The sequence below is a fragment of the Cetorhinus maximus genome, chromosome 31 (genome assembly GCF_964194155.1).
Source record: "Cetorhinus maximus chromosome 31, sCetMax3.hap1.1, whole genome shotgun sequence".
Classification (NCBI taxonomy): domain Eukaryota; kingdom Metazoa; phylum Chordata; class Chondrichthyes; order Lamniformes; family Cetorhinidae; genus Cetorhinus; species Cetorhinus maximus.
In genome coordinates this window covers 16,160,772-16,169,345 of record NC_135909.1, presented here as the reverse complement: position 1 = coordinate 16,169,345, position 8,574 = coordinate 16,160,772, and the positions used below count along the sequence as shown (strand labels likewise).

At 46.2% G+C, this 8,574-nt stretch overlaps 2 non-coding genes across 2 annotated transcripts; both read left to right on the top strand.

Annotated features, from left to right (window-relative positions):
• The first annotated feature begins 6,913 nt into the window (after positions 1-6,913).
• On the top strand, positions 6,914-7,003 carry trnap-ugg (transfer RNA proline (anticodon UGG)). Its single transcript is given in 2 exon segments — positions 6,914-6,949; positions 6,968-7,003. It is a non-coding gene; the product is annotated as a tRNA-Pro (tRNA).
• A 630-nt stretch (positions 7,004-7,633) lies between these two features.
• Positions 7,634-7,715, top strand: trnas-gcu (transfer RNA serine (anticodon GCU)). The gene has a single exon. It is a non-coding gene; the product is annotated as a tRNA-Ser (tRNA).
• The last annotated feature ends 859 nt before the right edge of the window (positions 7,716-8,574 follow it).

Below are 8,574 nucleotides of genomic sequence, written 5' to 3'. Positions count from 1 at the left end.
AGTGCCGATTGGCTTATATTTTATTGGCTGATAAACTCGAAAAGCCCGCCAATTTGAGGGGAAAAAAAGATGATAGCCAAACGGCTTAATTTCCAGGCAATTTTAATCCCACACTTTCGGAGCTGTAATATTGCATTTTGCGTCACAGAATCCTGGCGCTATTTTAGGAACAGATTAACTTTCTCAATCTCTTATCTGTAACTGGCGGTAACAAAGCAGCGATTTAAAACAGAGCCAATGGAAACGCAATAACATAGGTTACCAACCGACTCCTTCACACAGGCTTCGCCGGGACAGAGAGAAACGGCTGATTTCTGATCCTCTCCCCTGAAAGCGGCCGGGAATGTTACAATCGGAAGAGCGGAGCGCTCCAGCAGCCACACGCTCAGCATAGCTGCTGTTTCTCAAGAGCCTGTGGACACGGCCCGCGGAGAGCTGCAGTCCAGCCCGGGAGGAGCGAGACTTGACTTTGGCTTTGTCCTGGGCTCTACTGCTGGTCTTTCTACAATCTTACACACACTTACACCACGAATGAAGAATTCCTCCCGCACTCACCCTTCCCCGATCTTCTGGGGAATGTAGTCAGCCGACTTCCGAATTGTCAATGTTCGTAATCTCATTGGGTGGCTTTTGTAACCAATTAGAGAGCAGCCTATTTCACCAACTTTCAAAGATCAATGAGAAAATGGGCCGGAGATTGACTGAACCAAACTGGCAGAGCTGAAACGGGTTTTCAAATTGAAAATAAGCGCCAATGTATTTGAGAATGGCTGAAAAAAAGAGACATGTCAAAGCTTTTTCTTCTGCACTCAACAGGACACTCCCAAAATAACCAATATAAGGGGAAGACAACAATTTATACTGATAGAGAATATACTTCAGGGTGGAAAGTGACTGTCTTAGGCCCGGTCATGAGCTTGTGTGATACACAGCGCGAAATGATCTGATCAGGGTAGCCATTACCCTGCAGGATGTTTTTTATGAGCCCGGTTTCAGCATCAAGCTTGCACGGTGAGCAAATGGCTCGGGTCTATTTACAAGGTTGCCGATAAGACCAATCTTACAGAGCGTGGAACTGTAAGAATCCCAACGCGTAGATTGACCAGTGAAGGTCGGCTTGCGGTAAACCTGGTAGAGAATCCTCTGGAAGATTTCTCATCTAGTGTGTCAAGGGAGGGGAGATATTTTGACTGCTCTATTTCATAGGTGAATTTGAGCGCAGGATGGAGCCCATAAAGACATGTAAGGAAATTGTTACATGCAGCTGCGGATTTAAATATAGCAAACGTATGATCCACATATCGGAAATAGGCGAGAGGGAGGAGGTGAAGCGTCTTTCCAGCCAAGGCCCGAATTTTACGATCGAAAAACGTGAGTGATGAAAATGTTAGAATTATTTTATTTCGTTAGTCCATTATTTTCTTGTTGGAAATCTTCCCACACTTTCTGTTGTTCTTTATCTCATTTTGGAAACCACAGAGATTAACTCCTCGAGTCCGGAATTGTGGTCTGACCACGGGTAAGGCGGAAAAATAAGCAGCAACTGCGGGGAATCGAACTCCGGTCAACTGCTTGGAAGGCAGCTATGCTCACCACTATACCACCATCGCACACTTTTTTTAATTACAGTCAGCATTTATAGTACCGCGAAACACACTATATCTTTAGCATATTGTGTCTGATTGATAAACTGTTTTGCAATAATTCTCACCATGTTTATGTCGTTTCACATTCATTTAAAATGTCCCCATAGAAGTTACCTCTTTGCACGTCTCACATGCAGCCAGCAGACGGCACCAGTCCACAATAAATTGGCTCCTGCTGTTTCTGTGGACACATCGAGACAGGAAAAGGCCTGTAACAAAAACAGAAATACCTGGAAAAACTCAGCAGGTCTGGCAGCATCGGCGGAGAGGAGCACAGTTGATGTTTCGAGTCCTCATGACCCTTGAACATAACTAAGTAAAAATAGGGACGGGGGTGAAATATAAGCTAGTTTAAGGGGGCGGGGGAGAGGGTGGTGTTGTTTGGACGAGCAAGCAGTGATAGGAGGAGATAACCAAATGACTGTGGGGTTCATTCTGTCTCTATCAGGCTTTGATTCTGAACGTCTGCTCATGATTCCTCTGTGTCTGTAAGTCTGGGCTACTGTGTGAAAGTCTGATTCATTCTCTATTTCTACATCTCAGACAGTTTGAAATTCATTCCGTATCTACTGGTCAGTGATACTGTGTGAGATGTGGGATTCATTCTGCATGTGTCAGTCTCTGGTGCTGTCTGTGTATTGGGCAGTTTGTCCGTGCCTGGTAACGTATAGGGTTTGTCCAGTAGTTCACCATGTCCAGTTTTGTGTGTGAATGTGGGGTTTATTTTATTGTTCTCAATCTTTGATGTTGCTTATGACTCTGGGATTAATTCTGGATCTGTACTCAATAGTTATCTCAGGCATGGTGTTGTACATGATTCACATCTTAATACCTGTCAGGAAGGAAACCTCTCATCCCAATCCTTACCCAATTAGGTTTACATGTGATCTTAGAACCAATCACAATAAACAGGTTAACCCTGAACTGCAGTCTACAATGTGAAATAAATGGTTTTGCTGACCACTCTTGAGATACCTATTAAATACAGATATGGAAGAAAAGTACCCTCACATACAGCTCCCAAGTCACATAGAGTACGAATCCCACTCACATACACAGTCCCAGTAACCGAGTGATATACAATTAATCCCACAGTAACTCTCTGCCCCAGATGTAGACATATATTAAAATACATTATTCCAAATTCCAATTCAGTACCAGATTTTGACAAATACAGAATGAGCCCTGCATGCACATACAGACACACACAAAGATAGTGACTGATACAGGATGTGACACAAATTCACATGCAGTACCATGGAATAAAAGTTAAATGTTAAATCCCGCCATCAATTCCAGTAACGGAAAATAATGCACACAAAATGAATTTTACTGACATTCATTAACAGAGATTGTAAGATACAGAATGAATCCCATAGTCCTTTTCAGTTCCAGATACTGACAGATGCAGAATTAATTGCAGAATTACCTGGAAAAACTCAGCAGGTCTGGCAGCATCGGTGGAGAAGAAATCAGTTAACGTTTCGAGCCTTCACGGCCCTTCGGCAGAACTGAAGCATAGTTAGGAGAAAGGAGAAATATAAGCTGGTTTAAGGTGGGTGGGGGGGGGAGGGGGGCGGGGGGAGAGAGAAGTTGAGGGTGTGGTGATTGTGGTGATAAGCAAGCAGTGATAGGAGCAGATAATCAAAAGATGTCACAGACAAAAGGATCAAAGAGGTGTTGAAGGTGGTGATATTTGTCTAAGAAAAGTGCTAATTAAGAATGGAAGACAGGACACTCAAAGTCCAGCTCGAGTGGGGGTGGGGTGGAAAAGACTAACAAGGTTTTAGTTTTAGATTTAAAAATAATGGAAATAGGTGGGGAAAGAAGAATCTATATAAATTATTGAAAAAAAAAGGGGAGGGGGGAGAAACGGGGTGGGGATGGGGGGAGGGGTAGTTTAAGATCTAAAGTTGTTGAATTCAATATTCAGCCCGGAAGGCTGTAAAGTGCCTAGTCGGAAGATGAGGTGCTGTTCCTCCAGTTTGCGTTGGGCTTCACTGGAACAATGCAGCAAGCCAAGGACAGACATGTGGGCAAGAGAACAGGGTGGAGTGTTAAAATGGCAAGTGACAGGGAGGTTTGGGTCTTTCTTGCGGACAGACCGCAGGTGTTCTGCAAAACGGTCGCCCAGTTTGCGTTTGGTCTCTCCAATGTAGAGGAGACCGCATTGGGAGCAACGAATGCAGTAGACTAAGTTAGGGGAAATGCAAGTGAAATACTGCTTCACTTGAAAGGAGTGTTTGGGCCCTTGGACGGTGAGGAGAGAGGAAGTGAAGGGGAAGGTGTTGCATCTTCTGCGTGGGCATGGGGAGGTGCCATAGGTGGGGGTTGAGGAGTAGGGGGTGATGGAGGAGTGGACCAGGGTGCGCCGGAGGGAACGATCCCTACGGAATGCCGTCAGGGCGGGTGAAGGGAAGATGTGTTTGGTGGTGGCATCATGCTGGAGTTGGCGGAAATGGCGGAGGATGATCCTTTGAATGCGGAGGCTGGTGGGGTGATAAGTGAGGACAAGGGGGACCCTATCATGTTTCTTGGAAGGAGGAGTAGGCGTGAGGGAGAATGCACGGGATATGGGCCGGAAACGGTTGAGGGCCCTGTCAACGACCGTGGATGGAAAACCTCAGTTAAGGAAGAAGGAGGACATGTCAGCGGAGCTGTTTTTGAAGGTAGCGTCATCAGAACAGATGCGACGGAGGCGAAGGAACTGAGAGAATGGGATGGAGTCTTTACAGGAAGCGGGGTGTGAGGAGCTGTAGTCGAGGTAGCTGTGGGAGTCGGTAGGCTTGTAATGGATATTGGTGGACAGTATATCATCAGAAATTGAGACAGAGAGGTCAAGGAAGGGAAGAGAAGTGTCAGAGATGGACCATGTGAAAATGATGGAGGGGTGGAGATTGGAAGCAAAATTAATAAATTTTTCCATCTCCAATATTCTCCCTCCACTTGGACCCCTCCCTCTGGATTATTACCTTCTCTTGATCTTTTTATTGAGAACTGTCGGCGTGACATTAGCCATCTCAATTTCTCTGTTCCTCTCACCCATTCTAATCTGTCTCTCTCTGAACTCACTGCACTCCGTTCTCTCAGGTCCAACCCCAACATTGTCATCAAACCCGCTGACAAGGGTGGTACTGTTGTTGTCTGGCGCATTGACCTCTACCTCGCGGAGGCTGAGCGTCAACTCGCAGAAACTTCCTCCTACCTCTCCCTGGACCATGACCCCACCACAGAACATCAAGCCATTGTTTCCAGGACTGTCACTGACCTCATCTCCTCTGGAGATCTTCCTCCCACAGCTTCCAACTTGATAGTCGCCCAACCTCAGACGTCCCGCTTCTACCTCCTACCCAAAATCCACAAACAGAACTGTCCTGGCAGACCGATCGTGTCAGCCTGTTCCTGCCCCACGGAACTCATTTCTCGTTATCTTGACTCCCTTCTCTCTCCCCTTGTCCAGTCCCTTCCCACCTACATCCGTGATTCCTCTGACACCTTATGTCATGTCAACAATTTCAAGTTCCCTGGCCCCAACCGCTTCCTCTTCACCATGGATGTCCAATCCCTCTACACCTCCATCCCCCACCAGGATGGTCTGAGGGCCCTTAGCTTCTTCCTTGAACAGAGGCCCGAACAATCCCCATCCACCACTACTCTCCTCCGTCTGGCTGAACTTGTTCTCACACTGAACAATTTCACCTTTAACTCCTCTCACTTCCTCCAAATAAAAGGTGTGGCTATGGGTACCCGCATGGGCCCCAGCTATGCCTGTCTCTTTATGGGGTGTGTGGAACATTCCTTGTTCCAGTCCTACTCCGGCCCCCTCCCACAACTCTTTCTCCGGTACATCGATGATTACTTCGGTGCTGCTTCATGCTCTCGTCGGGACCTGGAAAAATTGATTAATTTTCCTTCCAATCTCCACCCCTCCATCATTTTCACATGGTCCATCTCTGATACATGTCTGTCCTTGGCTTGCTGCATTGTTCCAGTGAAGCCCAACGCAAACTGGAGGAACAGCACCTCATCTTCCGACTAGGCACTTTACAGCCTTCCGGGCTGAATATTGAATTCAACAACTTTAGATCTTAAACTCCCCCTCCCCCCATCCCCACCCCGTTTCTCCCCCCCCCCCCACCTTTTTTTTTCAATAATTTATATAGATTCTTCTTTCCCCACCTATTTCCATTATTTTTAAATCTAAAACTAAAACCTTGTTAGTCTTTTCCACCCCACCCCCACTAGAGCTGTACTTTGAGTGTCCTGTCTTCCATTCTTAATTAGCACTTTTCTTAGACAAATATCACCACCTTCAACACCTCTTTGATCCTTTTGTCTGTGACATCTTTTGATTATCTGCTCCTATCACTGCTTGCTTATCTCCACAATCACCACACCCTCAACTTCTCTCTCCCCCAACGCCCCCCCACCCCCCCCCCACCTCCCCCCCACCTCCCCCCCCCGCCACCTTAAACCAGCTTATATTTCACCCCTCTCCTAACTATGCTTCAGTTCTGCCGAAGGGCCGTGAAGGCTCGAAACGTTAACTGATTTCTTCTCCACCGATGCTGCCACACCTGCTGAGAATAAATTCAGAGTCTCATGGCACGGAGAAACGTTGTTTAAACTTGGCATTCGTTTAAATCGCGTGTGTTGAAGTGATGCATTCCCTGCAATGACTTCCCGGGTGTTCGAACCTGGTCCTGATTTCCGGAACTGCCACCACCTCGAGCGTAAAAAAAATGCTGCATTAAGATGGGCACGTCCGGGAATAGAACCCGGCAGCTCTCGCATATTCATGCAACGAAAGTCCCAAAGCGAGAATCATACCCCTAGACCAACGAACCACCTGCATAACAAAGCGCAAACAAGGAATCCTTTCATTGTCAGACAAAGTGCATCAATCATAAGCGAATTACAGTACATGCTGGAATTCTTTTCCAATGTTTTAGAAACCCCGGGGACGACTCCAACCAGTGGAGAGTTTCCCGCCTTACTTCCTTTCACTTCAGTTTCGCTGGAGTTCCTTGATGCCACATTAGGTCAAATGCTTCTTTGAACTCAAGTGCAGTCACTTGCACCTCACGTCTTGAGTTCGGCAGTTTTATTCAGGTTTGGACCAAGGCTGCAATGAGGTCAGGAGCTGAGTGACCCCGGAGTTTCTAAAACATTGGAAAATATTTCCAGCATGAACTGTAATTCGCTTATGTTTGATGCACTTTGTGTGACAATGAAAGGATTCCTTGTTTGCGTTTTCTTATGCAGGTGGCTCGTTGGTCTAGGGGCATGATTCTCGCTTTGGGATTTTCGTTGAGTTGATATGCGAGAGGTCCCGGGTTCAAATCCCGGACGAGCCCATCTTAATGCAGCATTTTTATTTCGTGCTCGAGGTGGTGGCGGTTCCGGAAATCAGGACCCGGTTTGAAAACCCGGGAAGTCATTGCAGGGAATGCATCACCTCAACACACCTGATATAAATGAATGCCAAGTTTAAAGAGCGTTTCTCCGTGCCATGAGACTCTGAATTTATTCTAATGCATCAAATGAGGGAACTGTCTACTTGTGGATTCATGTGGGAGGCTGATTGCACTCAGTTTCAATCTTGACTGAAAGGACAAGCAGAGCTGGGAACCCCAGTGTTTCATTTTAATTTACCACATTTTAGCTGTGTTCCGGTGCTTGCAGTGAGCTGGGAGGGGTTTCTTTTTGCTACCAAATGCTTGTATGTTCCGGTCTTTCCGCGGTGGGTTTTCACACTGTGTAGAAACATGTTGGATATCAGGTTGAAGTGTTGAAGCGTTTCACATCAGTCGGTTTACAACAGTCCGTGATCTGATGTGATGCACATTTATTTTAATGACATAAACTACGTTTCCATCTTTACACATCTGGCCGAATATTCAGTGCTTTTACCAAAGGGGATCATTTATTTCAACGGTTCATGGATGCAAAAAGTATAGAAGGGGGTTTAATAGACCGCATTTTGCGATGAGGTGGCCGAGAGGTTAAGGCGATGGACTGCTAATCCATTGTGCTTTGCACGCGTGGATTCGAATCCCACCTTCGTCGTTACTTTATCAACTGTTTCCGCCTTATTGCGACGATTTTGCAGAAGCTCTGCCTGGAATCACTGATGTGATTCTCCAACCCAAGTTATGAGGCCAGCTTGCTTCGGCTTTCCTTGTAAGATCTTGGATTCGATACTTTTGTTCACAATAACATGGAGATCCGACTGAGAGTCCATTCGACATGATATTTCCATCTCTCTCTAAGGTCAAACATTGGAGCAGTGGAAATATTCCGGGGACTTGGGTTCATTTCCCACCATAGTTGCTGATGGAAATTAAACTCAATAATTAAAACCTGCAATTTAGCACTAATCTCAGTGGTGGTTCTCGGATGTCTTCCCTGGTCTGGCCTCCATATGAGTTTGATCCTTAACTGCCCGCTGAGAAAGACACTGAGTTCAAGGACAGTTTGAGATGTATTACAGAGACTGGCCTTGCGAGCGATGCTCACATCCCCTGAAATAATGTTTTAAAAGGGTGAATGCGCACCTCACTGATTGGATATTCCATCAGCCCCTGTAATGGACAGAAGTGTTAAATAATAAAGCGCTTTGTGACGTCAAGAAAAAGATCAATTCAGAACATCTCAGTGAAACCGAGGCTCAAACCCACATCTGCGAACAGACGGAAACCAGAATGTTGGCAGTTTTTACAGAGCGATATTGTTGAGCTGAATGTTCACACTGGAAGGCTGTAAAGTTCCTCATTGAAGGATGAGGCGCTGTTCCTCGAGCGAACCTTGAGTTTCATCGGAACATTGCAGGAGTCCGAGAACCGAGTGATCAGGGTGAGAGCCAGGTCGCCATTCATTTCGTTTCACCAGCTTGACTGTGTGGATGAGTTGTTGGACTTTCTGTTAA